At 45.6% G+C, this 23,516-nt stretch overlaps 1 protein-coding gene across 2 annotated transcripts in view; it reads left to right on the top strand.

Annotated features, from left to right (window-relative positions):
• Positions 1–501: 501 nt before the first annotated feature.
• The window catches only part of LOC128704026 (outer mitochondrial transmembrane helix translocase-like), a 63,126-nt gene continuing 40,111 nt past the window's right edge, over positions 502–23,516 (top strand). For both annotated transcript variants that reach the window (XM_070099255.1, XM_070099252.1), the window contains exon 1: positions 502–624. The gene's annotated coding sequence lies outside the window, so the exon portion shown is untranslated. The remainder of the gene's footprint in view (positions 625–23,516) is intronic.

Genomic DNA, 23,516 nt, shown 5'->3' with positions numbered 1-23,516 from the left:
GTGTCCAGAATATCTTTCTGCCAATATTGTCAAGGTTGGCAACCAAAACTAGGGGGAGAGAACACAAGTTTGGTACAATAATATCCCTCTACGTGCAGCCAACAGTAACAGCCTGGTTGATCAGGCCCTGATCCACCATGGCGCCTGGCCACAGACCGGGCCGCGGGGGCGTTGACCCCCGGAACACTCTCCAGGTAAACTCCAGGTAGTAGTGGAGTTGAGCGCCTCTGGTGGTAAGAGTGGTGGCCTGGAGAGAGGTTCCTTGAAGGTGGTGGTGAGGGTCTCTTGATCCAAGGAATGTGATCTATGTCACCTGGGAGTGAACTTATCCTCCCTGGTGGTCCATGACCCCCACGGGTTGAGCGCTCCACCATGAGTAGTACTGATAGTGGTGATGTAGTAGTGACATCCAGTGACGATATAGTAGTGCCATCTAGTGGTAGTAGTCAGAGTTAGTCAGGTTATCAGTGATGGTGTTATAATAAAGGTCAGGACAGTGACCAACCTTAAGGTCACTAAAGGTCAGTTAACCTTCAATGGTCGCACAGGAGAGACCTGTTGCTCCTTCTCTTGCCGCCCCGCCGGCTTTACCGCTTCTTCATCCTTTTAATACACCTAAATAACGTAAGTATTGTCTACTGACGTATTTGTCAATACAACAGCAGAGTTGAGTTGCAGCTCCTGGTCCCCACCACCAGTTTACTCACCAAATTATGATTTTAAGTCTTAATTTTCTTTGGGGTTAGATCTAATGTCTTAGAGGGGGGGGGCGGGGGGGTGATTGACCTTAGTGGAGGGGTTTTGATGCGAGGAACTGGAGCTACTCCTCTTCCTCTGATCAAACAACAACTCTCACACTACAGAACTCATAATGGTGTATATAGTTCTGGGCTATTTTTTCCATTACTGAAAATAACTTATTGAAGGTCTCTTGATCCAAGGAACTTGCGCCTTGTGATCCAGATATAGACTTCCATCTAAACAAATTATTAGTCATCAGGTTAATGTGAAAGAAATATTTATTAATTATTAATGTTTATATCAGGCAGTAATGTTACTAGTTTATATTACATGGTAATGTTACTAGTTTATATTACATGGTAATGTTACTAGTTTATGAACATTAAAATGGTATGAAATACCGACAGATTGTTAGGTAAGACACATATGCAACAGTTAGGTATCTTTATTTCGAAACGTTTCGCCTACACAGTAGGCTTCTTCAGTCGAGTACAGAAAGGTTGATAGAAGCAGAAGATACTTGAAGACGATGTAATCAGTCCATCACCCTTAAAGTTTTGAGGTGGTCAGTCCCTCAGTCTGGAGAAGAGCATTGTTCCGTTGTCTGAAACAATATGAAGTTGAAGTGACAGAATTCTGCTGCACAGTTGTGGTGTGTATAACAGTTTCTACTAAATAACTGTAGACCTACAATCAAAAAAAAGTTACAGAATTAGTAGGAATTAAGGAGGATGGGTAAAGTATAGAACTGGAGAATCTGCTATATGCATTATGAATGCATATAGCAGGGGAGAGTAATCTCCCCTGAAGGCATAGATTACGTAGAACTGTGGGCCTTGGAACCCACCAACGACCCTCAGAAGCTGTGGGGAATCTGTTATTGCTCGTGGTTTCTGTGGGGATGTTGGTGGGTTTCGGGCTTTGGGTAGTGGTTGTGGTGGGTGTTCTACCTATTTTATGCCTTTGGCCAAACTGTGCAAAGTTAAATATTGATTCATTGAATTTACAGTTTCATAATTTTGGAAAGTTTAAGCGGCGTTCAGGTTCCTATGAATATAAAAGTATAACGTTCAGAATTGTAGTTGGTTTGATAGTTTGTAAGTAGTGAAGTGTAACGCTTCTGGCAGCAGACGTTAATGATGAAAATAATGAAAGCCTTTGTGATCTTAAGAAGTGTTAGTCGGCAGAAAGGATTCACTAACATCTGATGATGATGAGTATAGTTAGGAGAGGAGGTGATTTAGATTGGTATTAGTGAGAATAGGATTATTAACCCTGCTGGGCTAGAAACCCAGAAAATAGTGTGCGAGGGCTTGACTGTAGTGGTCCTCAGGTTGTGCCTAGGATGCCAGCCATAACTGGCAGGTAAGGTAGGTTATGAATTCAGGCTAATACATAGTAATGTGTTAGCAGACTGGTATACGGCAGAGCTCCAGCTGGTTAGATAAACCGTAGTGTTGGTTGTTAGCCAAGTGTGGCATGAGGGACGTGCAGGTGTAAGGGAAGTGCAATGTTTTAATGATACCAACTACCTTCATGTTAAATTTGGATGCCCTTCAAGGGGTGTCCTAGTACTAAAGATATCTTGCAATTGTTTGTATCAAGTACCCTCCCCTTCCTTGGATTAAACCTGAATGCTCAACATTCCCCAAGCTGTGTATAACCCCTATGGATAATGACTATAAGAAGTTTTATTTGGGTATATGTGCACGTATGTAAAATTGTATGAATGGGCGGGGGGGGGAGCGGTGAAGTCTGAGGAGAACGGTGCAAGTTGATAGGTGTCTTACTGGGGGGAAGGAAAAAAAAAAAATCTACGTTTAAGGGCTATTAGGAGTAGGTTAGGCTAGGTTGTAATGTATCTGTTACGGAGTTTACTCTTCACTTGCAGCAGAATCCTCCTGACAAAGAAAACAGAACGCTGGAGACAAGAGGTGATCATAATAGTGTGTGTTAGAAGACTGTTGTGCACGAGGAAGTGTTGCAGTGAAGATTGTAAAGTCATGTACAACACTGTGTTGCTACGCTGGGCAGTGTTGTGTCAGGTAGCTAAAACAACGTCATGAAATTAGAAAAGTATCATACCTCAAACTACTAATAATGGCAGTACTGAGGCTATCCGCCTCGTTACTACTATTCTTAGTAGGTAGGTCTATATTTTTTTTTTCCCTGAGCTTAAAGCTCCCGAATTGTGTGAATGTTGTCATCCTGCTGATAAATACGGCAGTTGCTTTGTCTAAGTTATTTTCTTTTTGTGTTCCTTGAACATTTGTTTGCTGTGATAAAGAAAAACATTAATTTATTACATTTTAATTAGTTTATCGAATCTTGTAAGTTGAAGATATTCTGTTATGGGCTGCTGTGTGGTGAAGGTCGTGTGGTGGGCAGCTGCTGTGTGGTGAAGGTCGTGTAGTGGGCAGCTGCTGTGTGGTGAAGGTCGTGTGGTGGGCAGCTGCTGTGTGGTGAAGGTCGTGTGGTGGGCAGCTGCTGTGTGGTGAAGGTCGAGTGGTGGGCAGCTGCTGTGTGGTGAAGGTCGTGTGGTGGGCAGCTGCTGTGTGGTGAAGGTCGTGTGGTGGGCAGCTGCTGTGTGGTGAAGGTCGTGTGGTGGGCAGCTGCTGTGTGGTGAAGGTCGTGTGGTGGGCAGCTGCTGTGTGGTGAAGGTCGTGTGGTGGGCAGCTGCTGTGTGGTGAAGGTCGTGTGGTGGGCAGCTGCTGTGTGGTGAAGGTCGTGTGGTGGGCAGCTGCTGTGTGGTGAAGGTCGTGTGGTGGGCAGCTGCTGTGTGGTGAAGGTCGTGTGGTGGGCAGCTGCTGTGTGGTGAAGGTCGTGTGGTGGGCAGCTGCTGTGTGGTGAAGGTCGTGTGGTGGGCAGCTGCTGTGTGGTGAAGGTCGTGTGGTGGGCAGCTGCTGTGTGGTGAAGGTCGTGTGGTGGGCAGCTGCTGTGTGGTGAAGGTCGTGTGGTGGGCAGCTGCTGTGTGGTGAAGGTCGTGTGGTGGGCAGCTGCTGTGTGGTGAAGGTCGTGTGGTGGGCAGCTGCTGTGTGGTGAAGGTCGTGTGGTGGGCAGCTGCTGTGTGGTGAAGGTCGTGTGGTGGGCAGCTGCTGTGTGGTGAAGGCCGTGTGGTGGGCAGCTGCTGTGTGGTGAAGGCCGTGTGGTGGGCAGCTGCTGTGTGGTGAAGGTCGTGTGGTGGGCAGCTGCTGTGTGGTGAAGGTCGTGTGGTGGGCAGCTGCTGTGTGGTGAAGGTCGTGTGGTGGGCAGCTGCTGTGTGGTGAAGGTCGTGTGGTGGGCAGCTGCTGTGTGGTGAAGGTCGTGTGGTGGGCAGCTGCTGTGTGGTGAAGGTCGTGTGGTGGGCAGCTGCTGTGTGGTGAAGGCCGTGTGGTGGGCAGCTGCTGTGTGGTGAAGTCCGTGTGGTGGGCAGCTGCTGTGTGGTGAAGGCCGTGTGGTGGGCAGCTGCTGTGTGGTGAAGGCCGTGTGGTGGGCAGCTGCAAGTCTTCAGAGATGTCATCACCAGCAGCAACACGCTAAAACAGTGTCTGCAAAAATAAAAGTATGGACATTACTAGATTATTCACGAACTGCAGTAAACAAAAGTTTAAAGTCTTAATATATCTATTGAATGCTTCCTTCAACATTTTGTAGAAAGAAACATTGATCAGTCAAAAATCGCCATGAAATTGGAGTAATGCAAGTGTTTTAACTTACCAGAGGTTGACGGAACTGGAGGTGTTGATGGTGTGGTGGATGGTAGAGGAGTGACTAGTGGCGCCACTATTCTTGACCTCCATGGCTATATGGCGCCAATGACCTGGGGAGGGGGAGATGACGTCAGTGGTTGTTTGTGGGGAGGGGGAAGGTTGTTAGGGAAAAGGTCGGGGGTTGGCTGCTGGTGGAGGGGTTTGGGGGTGAGTAGTTAGTTGTTACTGGTGGGAGGGGGGTAGGGGGGGATGGTTGTCACTTGGTAATTACTAAGGAACTAACAGTCTTGTTACTGTGTATTTTTTTTTTTTTTTTTTTTTAAACTTTTTTTTTTTTTTTTTTTTTTTTTTTTTTTTATATTTTTATTTAAAACAACACAATACATTAAATAAATAAAAGAACACAGTATCAGTTCTTACTCAAAATTATAAATCTCATTGTCTAAATGAACACAGACGATTAACGTTGTGTTGTCACACCTGTCCATCATCCCATATACATTACATCCAATGTAACTATGTTAAGTAAGATTACATCATTATTATTATAACCAAGGAAAACCCAAACCTACAATCTGCATTATTTTTTCCACTTTGTTATTTATATATTATTAATCCACATAATCTTCAAACTCCTTTACAATTCTCATTATTGCCAGTGCCGACACATCTGACACTTCTACCCCCCCCCCCGTATGTACAGTCCCCATTCTAAATAACATACATTAATTTCCTAATGAATGGTCATTGAAAACAATTTCTACTAAAATAACCCAACCCAGCAGACTTCCAAACAAAAACAGTCAGGGTCATTATAAGACATGTAGGAACGAGTCCTGCAATCATATATGTATACATATACGCATGCATATACACATACGTGTATGTGCACTTATTCATAAGAACAAACTAAATCATACATAGAAATAAATCGCTAAATGACTTGTCTGCAAATAAACTAAATATTACAATCTATGATAGAACTATACAAAGACATTGGTTCCCCAAACACACCTACATACACAAAGTTAATGTTACTGATTAACACAATATATAATAGGACCTTCCATACAAAATAAGGGGATATATAAACCCCATCAAAAACTTATATATTTAAGTACATAGTGCATAATGTACATATTCAATACAATAATAAAAAAAAGAGGTGTATGACAAGGCTAAATCTATCTTCAGATTAAAAATATATAAGACAAAACCTCACATTATACATATAAATATAAACCTTCCTATATAAAATGATTCTTATAACAATAAGGGAAAACCGAAAATCACATACAACTTTTGACTCTGTGATTTTACAAAAATTCATAAGGTCTACATACTCCTACAATAAACTTTACCCACATCAACCACCGTGCAAACCAATCAACCATACCTCACCAGGCTTCCAATCACACCAAGAGGGCGCACCACTGAAGAGACCAACCCCTTGCCTCTCACCCCATACTCAAACGGAGTAAACGTTCAACAGTAAGTCCACGATATCCCTCCGGAAAACTAATTACCCACCTTCCCCCATATAATTGTTTGTTCCTACATGCTGTCCTATAAAAACTCGCCGCCAACGCTTTTATCCTAATGTTCCCCTCCACCTCCCTCATCCCCCAAGAAACATACAAGTAATCAACTATTACATATCTGATAGCCCTTCCCACCTCTTTGGGTACCCCTTCCATATCTAACATTAAAGCCCTAAGGGGTGATATCTTTCCCCCCCCCAATAAAAAGAAAACCCTCTTCAACCACAATCTTACCACCTCCAACGCAGAACAAAAATATACTACATGAAAAGCCGTCTCAACTTCCCCACAAAAAACGCATGACGCCTCTTTCACAAAACCCATTCGTCTTAGCACCTCTTTCGATGCTAACGTCCCCATAAGAAATCTATATACTAATTCCCTCGCTCTTGCCGATATTCTTAATTTACTAAATTCCACCCATATCACTCTCCAATCATATGTGGGATACACTGCCATCCCTTGCATTGATTCCTGACGACGACCCACACCCACTAACCGTTTTACCTTGAGTTTTTTAACATTGCGAACCTTTAACATAAACCGCAACATGTCTTCACACTCCACTAAGTCCCTGCCACCCCACCATTTGCGGATATCCCCCATCACCTCCCCCACCCGAAGACCCCTTTCCCCCGCTGCCCGAATATACCTCTGCTTCACATATAGCGCCTTCACCCTAGACCCTAATGCAATCAATCCCAGTCCTCCCTGCCTTACCGCAGTCATTACTACATCTTTGCCCAACCACGCCCTCCCATAGCCCCACACATACCTTAAGACCCTTCTTTGCATTTCCATAATATCCTGACTCCTTAATGGGTAAATTTCCGCCACTCCCCACACCTTACTATAAATCAGCGTATTTACCACCACAACCCTTTGATGCAAGGTTACATCCCCGGCCCTTAGACCCCTCAGCCTACTCAAAGCTCTGTCCATTACCATTTCTGAATTAACCCTCCTGCTCTCCTGTGCATCTGCCAAAAACAAAATCCCACAAATCTTTAGCCTATCTACAGTTATCCAACCAAACTCCTCCCCCAAGGTCCCTCCTACCCAAGCGCCTACCTCCAACAACCGTGATTTCTGCTTATTAACCCTCATCCCAGTAGCATTCCCAAAAATCTCAATTACCCTTCCCACTTTTCTTAAATCTTCAATCCCATTAAGTAAAACAGTTGTATCATCTACATAACCAACAATATTCCCACAATATCCTCCACTCTCCCCCAACCTTCCCATCCCACCATCAACCAGAACATAGAAAGGATTCTGCATACATGCAAAGAGTATTTGGGAGAGTGGACACCCCTGCCTTAAACCCCTTCCCATGCTTACTGAACTACCCAACCTCCCATTTACCTGTACTCTCATTGATGCATTCTCATACAAAGTCCTCACCCATCCAACCACCCTCCCTCCAAAACCCATTCTCACCATACTCTCAATCAAAAATTCCCTATCCACATAATCATAAGCTTTCTCCCAATCCAGACCTAGAATACCTCCCTTATTACTACCCTCAAGGAAATCCCGAATACGACCATGACCTACCCGCATACTCCTCCCCGGGATACCAAACTGTCCCCCATGTATCACCGACCCCATGACCTTCTTCAGTCTATTACCCAAAATTTTCGCAAAAACCTTGTAATCAGCACACATCAAAGATATTGCACGGTAAGCACTCAACTCTCTACCCCCCCCCTTCTTTGGCACCAAAACTATGACACCTGTACTTTGCGATATGCCCAACTTCCCACTAGTTAACATATGGTCCAATAGCCTAACAAAACACTGCCTAATACACCCCCAATGTGCTCTATAAAAATCATTTGGTATACCGTCTATCCCTGGTGTTTTCCCGGTACTCATCCCGAAAACTGCCTCTTCCACCTCAACCTCACTTATACCAACCTCCAACCCCACTCTATCCTGCTCACTTAAGACGCTATGGAACCCCCCTTCAAAAATACCCTCCCAGGAACCCCCCTCCCTCCAACTCCATTTCTCTCTAAACCAACTATCAGCATAGAGACTCATACTTTCCGTATTGGATAGGACTCGACCCATTGGATACCCTCCCACCCCAGGGCTTGTCTCCAATTGTAGAATGGTGGTTACACTCTGTCGGTCCCGAAATTTACGTAAAACATACCCAGACGGCTTATCACCCCACAAAACATCCTCTAACCCCGCCCTAACCCTAATTGCATCAAACCTATCATTGTGTAATTCAGCTATTCTACTCCGCAGTCTGTCCATATCATCCCTCCTACCACCTCCCCCAACATAACAATCTTGCAACTGTCCCTCCAGATAATTTTGCAACCCAAAACGCCACCTCGCCTCCTCTCGTCCCCTAGCCTTAAAAAAATTCGCTATTCCAGGTTTTGCCTGCATTTCCCACCAATCCAACAGATCTATCTCCCTGTTCCTAGCCTCCCAAAAAGGCAACCACCAATCACTGAAAAAAGGCCCCTCCCCCTCCTCCTTAAGAAGCCTTACATTTAATTTCCAGTACCCAGAATAAATACGCACCACTCCATCCCACATCAAATCTGCTATTACCGCTCTGTGATCAGAAAACCCCACATCGAAGGTTTGCACCCTCACAACATCTATACCCTGCTTAATATAAATTCTGTCTAATCGCGCTTCATATCCCCTACGGACGAACGTGTGCTCCACTAGGTAACCCCCCCTCCCCACCACATCAACAACCCCAATATCTCGCAATACATCCCTCAGCACACTCAGCACACAACCCGCCCCTCTCGGTTCGACATCACCACTCCTAATCACACAATTCCAATCACCTCCTATTACTGTTATAGCAGGCAAACCTCTCAAGTGATACAGCAATACTTCTCTGACAAAATCTACTTTTACCCTGATATTACTAGTTGCTGGCATGTAAACTCCCACGAAACTAACTCGACTCTCACCCCAGACGCCATCCACCCTCACGATCCTCCCACCCCCCCCCCTCTTCCCAACCGATGACACGCAAGGGGCTGGTCTCCTTTACCGCAACTGCTACCCCACCTTTCAATTGCAAACCACTGGTTACATACATCCGATATCCTTTCACCCTCAACACACTACCAGCCCTGTGATTATGCTCTTGCAAAAAGCATATGTCAACATCAAACCGCCTTAAAAAACCACTCCAACCAAACTTTCTTGACCTCAGTTTTAAGTCCATTAACATTAAGCGTAACACATCTGAAAATTACAGAAGGGGCGGCTTTCCCCTATGCCTCTGGGATTTACCCACTGCACTTTTCATATTACGTGTTCCTTTGCCACTCGAGTTTTCCTGTGCAGTCACTTCCCCCCTCCCTTTCCCAATTTGCAACTCAGGCACACCTCTACCACTGTGTGTCCTCGGCTCCACAACCGCTGCCCATGACTTCTTCCCCGGCCTCTGCCCTGGGGTAATGACCTCATCTATCTCTGATGCCGCAGTTCGTTTCCTAGAACTCACACTTACACACATATCACCCTCAGACAAATCCTCCTGGTGTACCTCCACGGCCACCACATGCTCCCGCCCAATCTTACTCAAGTCTTCCTCAACAATTTGTTGTCCCACCAAAGTTCCAGCTTCACATGAACTGAGGACACCTTTTGCACAGGGTTCCTCCTCATCCAAAAAATCCTTGATCACATCTGCCAATAACCCATCCTGGGTTGAAGCTTCCTGGACGAAAGTCTCCTCAGATGTCACCTTCAACTCCCCCGACGCCCCTGGGAGAGTGACACATGTCTCCGCCGCCGCCACCTCCCGGTCGACCTCTTCGCTCCAGAGGTCATTCCTCCGGCCTCCCGAGGCATCAGAGCCAGGCACCAAATTACACGACTGTTGAATCACAATTGGAGTGTCGAGAATTCGAGAAGCCCGCCTCCTAGGACACTGGGCTGCCATGTGCTCATAAGAGCTACATAGACGACATGTTTTCCGTTGCCCAGCATAGTACACATAAACCTGTGTTCTACAACCGATCATCGTAACATAGGATGGTATAGGCCTTGTTAAGGTCATTTTAAGGGTGTAAGAACCTTCCGGCATTCCTTCATATGGACCATCCCTCCACACCCCCATTGTTGCAGAATGCACTGTCCCATAACTTCGAAAAAACTCCTGCAGGCCATAAGCCGTAGCCTCGAAGGGTACATTCCGTACCTTCACCCATGTGAAGTACTTAGAGACGTCATGTAACACAACATCCATCGTTGAATTCACACTCATGCGTTGTTCCTGGTAATGCTCGACAATTCTTGTGTAGTAATCGACTCGTAGAAATTTCACAAAGATTCTTGTTAAACCATTAAGGGCGACGCCATACAATTCCTCGTTGGGAATACCATATGTATCCCTGATGATGTTAGGGAGAAGGACGTTCATCGTATCTCCACTTAACGTACCACGAACCAGCTCTATGCAGATAGTATTCACTCTCCGTACTGTATGTTCCGCCATGTTGATATCCCAATGAGCAGCGCACGTCCTCACTACTCAATGGTTGTTGCTGAACTAAGGTAGCTCGCCTGAAGACAGCAGAGGGGTGCCGAGACAACCTCACTCCACCGTGGTCAGGCAGCGAATACTGTGTATTAACGGGACTGAACCTTGATATTGGAAACGCCCTGGACACTATCCCAAAGACACACTTTTGCCACATACACGTAATTCTAACGAACACTGTCCATGGACTCGTGTTGAAAACAGTCTCCCTGACATCTCTTGTGGGTTTAGTGCTTAGTTTTGATAATAAAGGTAAGCCACAGTACTGTGTCTTCCTTTGCTGATGATTCCCGAATTTGCATGAGTGTCCGCCATTGAAGACTGTAAGACTCCAGGCGGACACCAACCAAAACTTTAAATGGGCCCCAGAAAACAATATTAAGTTCAATGATGAGAAATTTCAATTAATCCGATATGGAAAACGTGAGGAAATTTAAACTATATCGAAGTATGAAATAAATTCCAACCACTCAGAACGAAAACTTGTTGTAAAAGACCTGGGAGTGACCATGTCGGAAGATCTCACCTTCGAAGACCATAACATTGTATCAATTGCATCTGCTAGACAGGATGGATAATGAGTACCTTCAGGTCGCTTGTTCTATTTAGGCTGGAATATTACTGCACACTAACACCACCTTTCAAGGCAGGTGAAATTGCTGACCTAGAACGTGTAGAGAACCTTCACGGCGCCCATAACTGAGATAAAACACTTCAGTTACTGGGAACGCTTGAAGTTCCTCAACCTGTACTGCCTGGAACACAGGCGGGAGAGATACATGATTATATACACCTGGAAAATCCTAGAGGGACTAGTACCGAACTTGCACATGAAAATCACTAAAAAAGCAAAAGTCTCGGCAGACACACACGTGTGTGTGTGTGTGTGTGTGTGTGTGTGTGTGTGTGTGTGTGTGTGTGTGTGTGTGTGTGTGTGTGTGTGTGTGTGTGTGTAACGTCAGTCTGGAAGGGTGGTTATCTTTGATATGGTAATTAACTCCCCCCCCCCTCTCTCTCTCTCTCACCTACCTTTCCCACAACCGCCATTTTCTCAACTTAGTTCACTCTCCACTAAATTTATGCTGGTAAAGGGCTCTTAATCAAAGGAATTAACACTACTGCGACTAGCCGGGGATCGAACTCGAGATATTTAACCTTCTCCTAGATGTTAACTAAATTTCTCGACACATTAGTCCACTAGGCCACCATACTACAAACTTCAGTACACCGCTAGTGGGACGTGTCCTAGACGTGAATAGTGTGAAATTAGTTACAGTAGGTGTGTAGAGCCACAGCCGTGCTGGCATCAGGACTAGCATGACCACTGCACTTACTGGGTACCTGATGTTTGTAGTATGGTGGTGCAGTGAGCTAAGACGTCCAGAAATTTGAGCTAGTATCTCGGAAGACTGGGGGTTCAGTCCCCAGCTAGTGGTAGTATTAGGTACATACAGTTCCAGAATAATGTGAAAAAATCACGAAAGCACTTAGAAGTTCACTATTTTTCACAGTGGTTGTTTTGTATATTATAATATGACCTGTTTACTGTGCTCTTATTGCGCGCGCGCGCGCGCACACACACACACACACACACACACACACACACACACACACACACACACACACACACACACACACACACACACACACACACACACACACACACATGTATATCCGAGGGAAAGATTGCAAGACATGAGGAGGTTAATAACATTACCAAGAGGAGCCTCACAACAGCTGGATGCCCAGCAGTAAGGGAGCCACCCCAACTATGCAGATCTGATGGCAGCCAGAAGCGTCCAGATGGTATCACCCTTCAAGCCTGGACAGATGGGAAGCAGGTGGTGTGGGACTAGTGCATCTACCTTGGCTGATACTTATCTCCAATACACCAGGGAGGAAGGAGGGGCAGATGCCAGCTTCAGGGAGTCCCAAAAGTCTAGAAAATATGGAGAACTTGCACATCATTATATGTTTGTTCCCATAGGCTCAGAGACCCTTGGCTCATGGGGAAAGAATGAATCTAAATTCCTTAAGGAGCTGGGAAAAAGACTCATCAGGGTAACTAGGGATCCCAGGGCGGCTAGTTTTCTGTTCCAGCGGCTCAGTGCGGCTGTTCAAAGGGGTAATGCCTGCTGTATTTTGGGCACACGCCCCGGCTCAGGAGCTGGATGAGATTTTCGCCCTATAATCTGTGATACACACGTAACATGTACCGCATATGCCACCTTTATATCAACAATGTATCTCTTAAATCTTTTGTACCATATTATGTAATAAAATATTCCTACTGGTAAAAAAAAATTATATATATATATATATATATATATATATATATATATATATATATATATATATATATATATATATATATATATATATATATATATATGGGACAGGAGTTTTGGATGGGATGGAGAAATGAGAGGATAGGAAATCACAAACACAGGAAGTCCAGTAGGTGACCCTGTTGACCCACCCTCACCTAGCATGACACCCACCCTCACCTAGCATGACACCCACCCTCACCTAGCATGACACCCACCCTCACCTAGCATGTCCCCCCCCCGCACCTAGCATGACCCCCACCCTCACCTAGCATGACCCCCACCCTCACCTAGCATGACCCCCACCCTCACCTAGCATGACCCCCACCCTCACCTAGCATGACCCCCACCCTCACCTAGCATGACCCCCACCCTCACCTAGCATGACCCCAACCCTCACCTAGCATGACCCCCACCCTCACCTAGCATGACCCAAATTAATTTATATCAAAATCCGAGAGGAATCTGTCTTGGATGAATAATTGTGGCTCATAGGATTAAGTGTGACCCCAGGGCGAGGGAGTGTGACCTCTGTCACGAGACGAGGTCATTACTGTTGGTCACACACAATGTGTTCGTTCGTGTGATCTTCCTGTGTGTGTAAATACTGAGGTTGATCCCAGGATTACCACCATTACCACCACCACCACCATTACCACCCACCACCACCATTACCACCCACCACCACCATTACCACCCACCACCACCCACCACCACCATTACCACCCACCACCACCACCACCATTACCACCCACCACCACCATTACCACCCACCACCACCACCACCATTACCACCCACCACCACCATTACCACCCACCACCACCACCAACATCATTACCACCACCACCATCATTACCACCACCACCACCATCATTACCACCACCACCACCATCATTACCACCACCACCACCATCATTACCACCACCATTACCACCACCACCATTACCACCACCACCATTACCACCACCACCATTACCACCACCACCACCATTACCACCCACCACCATTAACACCCACCCCCACCACCCACTACCATTACCCACCACCATTACCCACCACCATTACCACCCACCATTACCCACCACCATTACCCACCATTACCCACCACCATTACCACCACCACCACCATTACCACCACCATCACCACCACCATTACCACCTCCACCACCACCACCATTACCACCATTACCACCACCACCATTACCACCACCACCACCACCACCATTACCACCACCACCACCACCACCACCACCATTACCACCACCACCACCACCACTACCACCACCACCACCACCATCACCATCACCACCACCACCACCATTACCACCACCACCACCACCACCACCACCATTACCACCACCACCACCACCACCATTACCACCACCACCACCATTACCACCGCCACAACCATTACCATTACCACCACCACAATTACCGCCACTACCACCATTACTACCACCACTATCACCATACCATTACCACCGCCACAACCATTACCACTACCACCACCACCATTACCACTACCACCACCACCATTACCACCACCACCACCACCGCCATTACCACCGCCATTATATGCGCTTCGTACATCATAGGGCAGTTTGGCCTTAAAAGCAACGTCGTTTTCTGCCGAATTAGCAGAGAAAATTGATTAGGGCCTGATCAACCAGGCTGTTGCTGCTGGCAGTAAGTAAACTGACGTACGAACCACAGCCCGGCTGGTCAGGTACTGACTTTAGGTGCCTGTCTAGAGCTTTTTTGAAGACAGCCAGGGGCCTTGACTACAGGTGAGGGTCTTGAAGACAGCCAGGGGTCTTGACTACAGGTGAGGGTCTTGAAGACAGCCAGGGGTCTTGAAGACAGCCAGGGGCCTTGACTACAGGTGAGGGTCTTGAAGACAGCCAGGGGTCTTGAAGACAGCCAGGGGTCTTGACTACAGGTGAGGGTCTTGAAGACAGCCAGGGGTCTTGAAGACAGCCAGGGGTCTTGACTACAGGTGAGGGTCTTGAAGACAGCCAGGGGTCTTTTTGGTAATCCCATTTATGTATGCTGGGAGGCAGTTGAACAGTCTTGGGCCCCTGACACTGTTTTCTCTTAGTGTACTAATGGCGCCCCTGCTTTTATTGGGGGGGGGGGGTTGCACCATTTGCCCAGTCTTTTGCTTTCACAGGTAGCGATTTCGGTGTGCAGATTTGGGACCAGTCCATCTAGGGTTTTCTTTTTTTTTTTTTTTTATATTTTTATTTAAAACAACACAATACATTAAATAAATAAAAGAACACAGTATCAGTTCTTACTCAAAATTATAAATCTCATTGTCCAAATGAACACAGACGATTAACGTTGTGTTGTCACACCTGTCCATCATCCCATATACATTACATCCAATGTAACTATGTTAAGTAAGATTACATCATTATTATTATAACCAAGGAAAACCCAAACCTACAATCTGCATTATTTTTTCCACTTTGTTATTTATATATTATTAATCCACATAATCTTCAAACTCCTTTACAATTCTCATTATTGCCAGTGCCGACACATCTGACACTTCTACCCCCCCCCCCCGTATGTACAGTCCCCATTCTAAATAACATACATTAATTTCCTAATGAATGGTCATTGAAAACAATTTCTACTAAAATAACCCAACCCAGCAGACTTCCAAACAAAAACAGTCAGGGTCATTATAAGACATGTAGGAACGAGTCCTGCAATCATATATGTATACATATACGCATGCATATACACATACGTGTATGTGCACTTATTCATAAGAACAAACTAAATCATACATAGAAATAAATCGCTAAATGACTTGTCTGCAAATAAACTAAATATTACAATCTATGATAGAACTATACAAAGACATTGGTTCCCCAAACACACCTACATACACAAAGTTAATGTTACTGATTAACACAATATATAATAGGACCTTCCATACAAAATAAGGGGATATATAAACCCCATCAAAAACTTATATATTTAAGTACATAGTGCATAATGTACATATTCAATACAATAATAAAAAAAAGAGGTGTATGACAAGGCTAAATCTATCTTCAGATTAAAAATATATAAGACAAAACCTCACATTATACATATAAATATAAACCTTCCTATATAAAATGATTCTTATAACAATAAGGGAAAACCGAAAATCACATACAACTTTTGACTCTGTGATTTTACAAAAATTCATAAGGTCTACATACTCCTACAATAAACTTTACCCACATCAACCACCGTGCAAACCAATCAACCATACCTCACCAGGCTTCCAATCACACCAAGAGGGCGCACCACTGAAGAGACCAACCCCTTGCCTCTCACCCCATACTCAAACGGAGTAAACGTTCAACAGTAAGTCCACGATATCCCTCCGGAAAACTAATTACCCACCTTCCCCCATATAATTGTTTGTTCCTACATGCTGTCCTATAAAAACTCGCCGCCAACGCTTTTATCCTAATGTTCCCCTCCACCTCCCTCATCCCCCAAGAAACATACAAGTAATCAACTATTACATATCTGATAGCCCTTCCCACCTCTTTGGGTACCCCTTCCATATCTAACATTAAAGCCCTAAGGGGTGATATCTTTCCCCCCCCCAATAAAAAGAAAACCCTCTTCAACCACAATCTTACCACCTCCAACGCAGAACAAAAATATACTACATGAAAAGCCGTCTCAACTTCCCCACAAAAAACGCATGACGCCTCTTTCACAAAACCCATTCGTCTTAGCACCTCTTTCGATGCTAACGTCCCCATAAGAAATCTATATACTAATTCCCTCGCTCTTGCCGATATTCTTAATTTACTAAATTCCACCCATATCACTCTCCAATCATATGTGGGATACACTGCCATCCCTTGCATTGATTCCTGACGACGACCCACACCCACTAACCGTTTTACCTTGAGTTTTTTAACATTGCGAACCTTTAACATAAACCGCAACATGTCTTCACACTCCACTAAGTCCCTGCCACCCCACCATTTGCGGATATCCCCCATCACCTCCCCCACCCGAAGACCCCTTTCCCCCGCTGCCCGAATATACCTCTGCTTCACATATAGCGCCTTCACCCTAGACCCTAATGCAATCAATCCCAGTCCTCCCTGCCTTACCGCAGTCATTACTACATCTTTGCCCAACCACGCCCTCCCATAGCCCCACACATACCTTAAGACCCTTCTTTGCATTTCCATAATATCCTGACTCCTTAATGGGTAAATTTCCGCCACTCCCCACACCTTACTATAAATCAGCGTATTTACCACCACAACCCTTTGATGCAAGGTTACATCCCCGGCCCTTAGACCCCTCAGCCTACTCAAAGCTCTGTCCATTACCATTTCTGAATTAACCCTCCTGCTCTCCTGTGCATCTGCCAAAAACAAAATCCCACAAATCTTTAGCCTATCTACAGTTATCCAACCAAACTCCTCCCCCAAGGTCCCTCCTACCCAAGCGCCTACCTCCAACAACCGTGATTTCTGCTTATTAACCCTCATCCCAGTAGCATTCCCAAAAATCTCAATTACCCTTCCCACTTTTCTTAAATCTTCAATCCCATTAAGTAAAACAGTTGTATCATCTACATAACCAACAATATTCCCACAATATCCTCCACTCTCCCCCAACCTTCCCATCCCACCATCAACCAGAACATAGAAAGGATTCTGCATACATGCAAAGAGTATTTGGGAGAGTGGACACCCCTGCCTTAAACCCCTTCCCATGCTTACTGAACTACCCAACCTCCCATTTACCTGTACTCTCATTGATGCATTCTCATACAAAGTCCTCACCCATCCAACCACCCTCCCTCCAAAACCCATTCTCACCATACTCTCAATCAAAAATTCCCTATCCACATAATCATAAGCTTTCTCCCAATCCAGACCTAGAATACCTCCCTTATTACTACCCTCAAGGAAATCCCGAATACGACCATGACCTACCCGCATACTCCTCCCCGGGATACCAAACTGTCCCCCATGTATCACCGACCCCATGACCTTCTTCAGTCTATTACCCAAAATTTTCGCAAAAACCTTGTAATCAGCACACATCAAAGATATTGCACGGTAAGCACTCAACTCTCTACCCCCCCCCTTCTTTGGCACCAAAACTATGACACCTGTACTTTGCGATATGCCCAACTTCCCACTAGTTAACATATGGTCCAATAGCCTAACAAAACACTGCCTAATACACCCCCAATGTGCTCTATAAAAATCATTTGGTATACCGTCTATCCCTGGTGTTTTCCCGGTACTCATCCCGAAAACTGCCTCTTCCACCTCAACCTCACTTATACCAACCTCCAACCCCACTCTATCCTGCTCACTTAAGACGCTATGGAACCCCCCTTCAAAAATACCCTCCCAGGAACCCCCCTCCCTCCAACTCCATTTCTCTCTAAACCAACTATCAGCATAGAGACTCATACTTTCCGTATTGGATAGGACTCGACCCATTGGATACCCTCCCACCCCAGGGCTTGTCTCCAATTGTAGAATGGTGGTTACACTCTGTCGGTCCCGAAATTTACGTAAAACATACCCAGACGGCTTATCACCCCACAAAACATCCTCTAACCCCGCCCTAACCCTAATTGCATCAAACCTATCATTGTGTAATTCAGCTATTCTACTCCGCAGTCTGTCCATATCATCCCTCCTACCACCTCCCCCAACATAACAATCTTGCAACTGTCCCTCCAGATAATTTTGCAACCCAAAACGCCACCTCGCCTCCTCTCGTCCCCTAGCCTTAAAAAAATTCGCTATTCCAGGTTTTGCCTGCATTTCCCACCAATCCAACAGATCTATCTCCCTGTTCCTAGCCTCCCAAAAAGGCAACCACCAATCACTGAAAAAAGGCCCCTCCCCCTCCTCCTTAAGAAGCCTTACATTTAATTTCCAGTACCCAGAATAAATACGCACCACTCCATCCCACATCAAATCTGCTATTACCGCTCTGTGATCAGAAAACCCCACATCGAAGGTTTGCACCCTCACAACATCTATACCCTGCTTAATATAAATTCTGTCTAATCGCGCTTCATATCCCCTACGGACGAACGTGTGCTCCACTAGGTAACCCCCCCTCCCCACCACATCAACAACCCCAATATCTCGCAATACATCCCTCAGCACACTCAGCACACAACCCGCCCCTCTCGGTTCGACATCACCACTCCTAATCACACAATTCCAATCACCTCCTATTACTGTTATAGCAGGCAAACCTCTCAAGTGATACAGCAATACTTCTCTGACAAAATCTACTTTTACCCTGATATTACTAGTTGCTGGCATGTAAACTCCCACGAAACTAACTCGACTCTCACCCCAGACGCCATCCACCCTCACGATCCTCCCACCCCCCCCCTCTTCCCAACCGATGACACGCAAGGGGCTGGTCTCCTTTACCGCAACTGCTACCCCACCTTTCAATTGCAAACCACTGGTTACATACATCCGATATCCTTTCACCCTCAACACACTACCAGCCCTGTGATTATGCTCTTGCAAAAAGCATATGTCAACATCAAACCGCCTTAAAAACCACTCCAACCAAACTTTCTTGACCTCAGTTTTAAGTCCATTAACATTAAGCGTAACACATCTGAAAATTACAGAAGGGGCGGCTTTCCCCTATGCCTCTGGGATTTACCCACTGCACTTTTCATATTACGTGTTCCTTTGCCACTCGAGTTTTCCTGTGCAGTCACTTCCCCCCTCCCTTTCCCAATTTGCAACTCAGGCACACCTCTACCACTGTGTGTCCTCGGCTCCACAACCGCTGCCCATGACTTCTTCCCCGGCCTCTGCCCTGGGGTAATGACCTCATCTATCTCTGATGCCGCAGTTCGTTTCCTAGAACTCACACTTACACACATATCACCCTCAGACAAATCCTCCTGGTGTACCTCCACGGCCACCACATGCTCCCGCCCAATCTTACTCAAGTCTTCCTCAACAATTTGTTGTCCCACCAAAGTTCCAGCTTCACATGAACTGAGGACACCTTTTGCACAGGGTTCCTCCTCATCCAAAAAATCCTTGATCACATCTGCCAATAACCCATCCTGGGTTGAAGCTTCCTGGACGAAAGTCTCCTCAGATGTCACCTTCAACTCCCCCGACGCCCCTGGGAGAGTGACACATGTCTCCGCCGCCGCCACCTCCCGGTCGACCTCTTCGCTCCAGAGGTCATTCCTCCGGCCTCCCGAGGCATCAGAGCCAGGCACCAAATTACACGACTGTTGAATCACAATTGGAGTGTCGAGAATTCGAGAAGCCCGCCTCCTAGGACACTGGGCTGCCATGTGCTCATAAGAGCTACATAGACGACATGTTTTCCGTTGCCCAGCATAGTACACATAAACCTGTGTTCTACAACCGATCATCGTAACATAGGATGGTATAGGCCTTGTTAAGGTCATTTTAAGGGTGTAAGAACCTTCCGGCATTCCTTCATATGGACCATCCCTCCACACCCCCATTGTTGCAGAATGCACTGTCCCATAACTTCGAAAAAACTCCTGCAGGCCATAAGCCGTAGCCTCGAAGGGTACATTCCGTACCTTCACCCATGTGAAGTACTTAGAGACGTCATGTAACACAACATCCATCGTTGAATTCACACTCATGCGTTGTTCCTGGTAATGCTCGACAATTCTTGTGTAGTAATCGACTCGTAGAAATTTCACAAAGATTCTTGTTAAACCATTAAGGGCGACGCCATACAATTCCTCGTTGGGAATACCATATGTATCCCTGATGATGTTAGGGAGAAGGACGTTCATCGTATCTCCACTTAACGTACCACGAACCAGCTCTATGCAGATAGTATTCACTCTCCGTACTGTATGTTCCGCCATGTTGATATCCCAATGAGCAGCGCACGTCCTCACTACTCAATGGTTGTTGCTGAACTAAGGTAGCTCGCCTGAAGACAGCAGAGGGGTGCCGAGACAACCTCACTCCACCGTGGTCAGGCAGCGAATACTGTGTATTAACGGGACTGAACCTTGATATTGGAAACGCCCTGGACACTATCCCAAAGACACACTTTTGCCACATACACGTAATTCTAATGAACACTGTCCATGGACTCGTGTTGAAAACAGTCTCCCTGACATCTCTTGTGGGTTTAGTGCTTAGTTTTGATAATAAAGGTAAGCCACAGTACTGTGTCTTCCTTTGCTGATGATTCCCGAATTTGCATGAGTGTCCGCCATTGAAGACTGTAAGACTCCAGGCGGACACCAACCAAAACTTTAAATGGGCCCCAGAAAACAATATTAAGTTCAATGATGAGAAATTTCAATTAATCCGATATGGAAAACGTGAGGAAATTTAAACTATATCGAAGTATGAAATAAATTCCAACCACTCAGAACGAAAACTTGTTGTAAAAGACCTGGGAGTGACCATGTCGGAAGATCTCACCTTCGAAGACCATAACATTGTATCAATTGCATCTGCTAGACAGGATGGATAATGAGTACCTTCAGGTCGCTTGTTCTATTTAGGCTGGAATATTACTGCACACTAACACCACCTTTCAAGGCAGGTGAAATTGCTGACCTAGAACGTGTAGAGAACCTTCACGGCGCCCATAACTGAGATAAAACACTTCAGTTACTGGGAACGCTTGAAGTTCCTCAACCTGTACTGCCTGGAACACAGGCGGGAGAGATACATGATTATATACACCTGGAAAATCCTAGAGGGACTAGTACCGAACTTGCACATGAAAATCACTAAAAAAGCAAAAGTCTCGGCAGACACACACGTGTGTGTGTGTGTGTGTGTGTGTGTGTGTGTGTGTGTGTGTGTGTGTGTGTGTGTGTGTGTGTGTGTGTGTGTGTGTGTGTGTAACGTCAGTCTGGAAGGGTGGTTATCTTTGATATGGTAATTAACTCCCCCCCCCCTCTCTCTCTCTCTCACCTACCTTTCCCACAACCGCCATTTTCTCAACTTAGTTCACTCTCCACTAAATTTATGCTGGTAAAGGGCTCTTAATCAAAGGAATTAACACTACTGCGACTAGCCGGGGATCGAACTCGAGATATTTAACCTTCTCCTAGATGTTAACTAAATTTCTCGACACATTAGTCCACTAGGCCACCATACTACAAACTTCAGTACACCGCTAGTGGGACGTGTCCTAGACGTGAATAGTGTGAAATTAGTTACAGTAGGTGTGTAGAGCCACAGCCGTGCTGGCATCAGGACTAGCATGACCACTGCACTTACTGGGTACCTGATGTTTGTAGTATGGTGGTGCAGTGAGCTAAGACGTCCAGAAATTTGAGCTAGTATCTCGGAAGACTGGGGGTTCAGTCCCCAGCTAGTGGTAGTATTAGGTACATACAGTTCCAGAATAATGTGAAAAAATCACGAAAGCACTTAGAAGTTCACTATTTTTCACAGTGGTTGTTTTGTATATTATAATATGACCTGTTTACTGTGCTCTTATTGCGCGCGCGCGCGCACACACACACACACACACACACACACACACACACACACACACACACACACACACACACACACACACACACACACACACACACACACACACACATGTATATCCGAGGGAAAGATTGCAAGACATGAGGAGGTTAATAACATTACCAAGAGGAGCCTCACAACAGCTGGATGCCCAGCAGTAAGGGAGCCACCCCAACTATGCAGATCTGATGGCAGCCAGAAGCGTCCAGATGGTATCACCCTTCAAGCCTGGACAGATGGGAAGCAGGTGGTGTGGGACTAGTGCATCTACCTTGGCTGATACTTATCTCCAATACACCAGGGAGGAAGGAGGGGCAGATGCCAGCTTCAGGGAGTCCCAAAAGTCTAGAAAATATGGAGAACTTGCACATCATTATATGTTTGTTCCCATAGGCTCAGAGACCCTTGGCTCATGGGGAAAGAATGAATCTAAATTCCTTAAGGAGCTGGGAAAAAGACTCATCAGGGTAACTAGGGATCCCAGGGCGGCTAGTTTTCTGTTCCAGCGGCTCAGTGCGGCTGTTCAAAGGGGTAATGCCTGCTGTATTTTGGGCACACGCCCCGGCTCAGGAGCTGGATGAGATTTTCGCCCTATAATCTGTGATACACACGTAACATGTACCGCATATGCCACCTTTATATCAACAATGTATCTCTTAAATCTTTTGTACCATATTATGTAATAAAATATTCCTACTGGTAAAAAAAAAATTTATATATATATATATATATATATATATATATATATATATATATATATATATATATATATATATATATATATATATATATATATATATATGGGACAGGAGTTTTGGATGGGATGGAGAAATGAGAGGATAGGAAATCACAAACACAGGAAGTCCAGTAGGTGACCCTGTTGACCCACCCTCACCTAGCATGACACCCACCCTCACCTAGCATGACACCCACCCTCACCTAGCATGACACCCACCCTCACCTAGCATGACCCCCACCCTCACCTAGCATGACCCAAATTAATTTATATTAAAATCCGAGAGGAATCTGTCTTGGATGAATAATTGTGGCTCATAGGATTAAGTGTGACCCCAGGGCGAGGGAGTGTGACCTCTGTCACGAGACGAGGTCATTACTGTTGGTCACACACAATGTGTTC

The sequence above is a fragment of the Cherax quadricarinatus genome, chromosome 66, assembly GCF_038502225.1.
Source record: "Cherax quadricarinatus isolate ZL_2023a chromosome 66, ASM3850222v1, whole genome shotgun sequence".
Lineage (NCBI taxonomy): Eukaryota > Metazoa > Arthropoda > Malacostraca > Decapoda > Parastacidae > Cherax > Cherax quadricarinatus.
The sequence above is the reverse complement of the archived record's forward strand: the minus strand, read 5'-3'. Positions and strand labels throughout refer to the sequence as shown.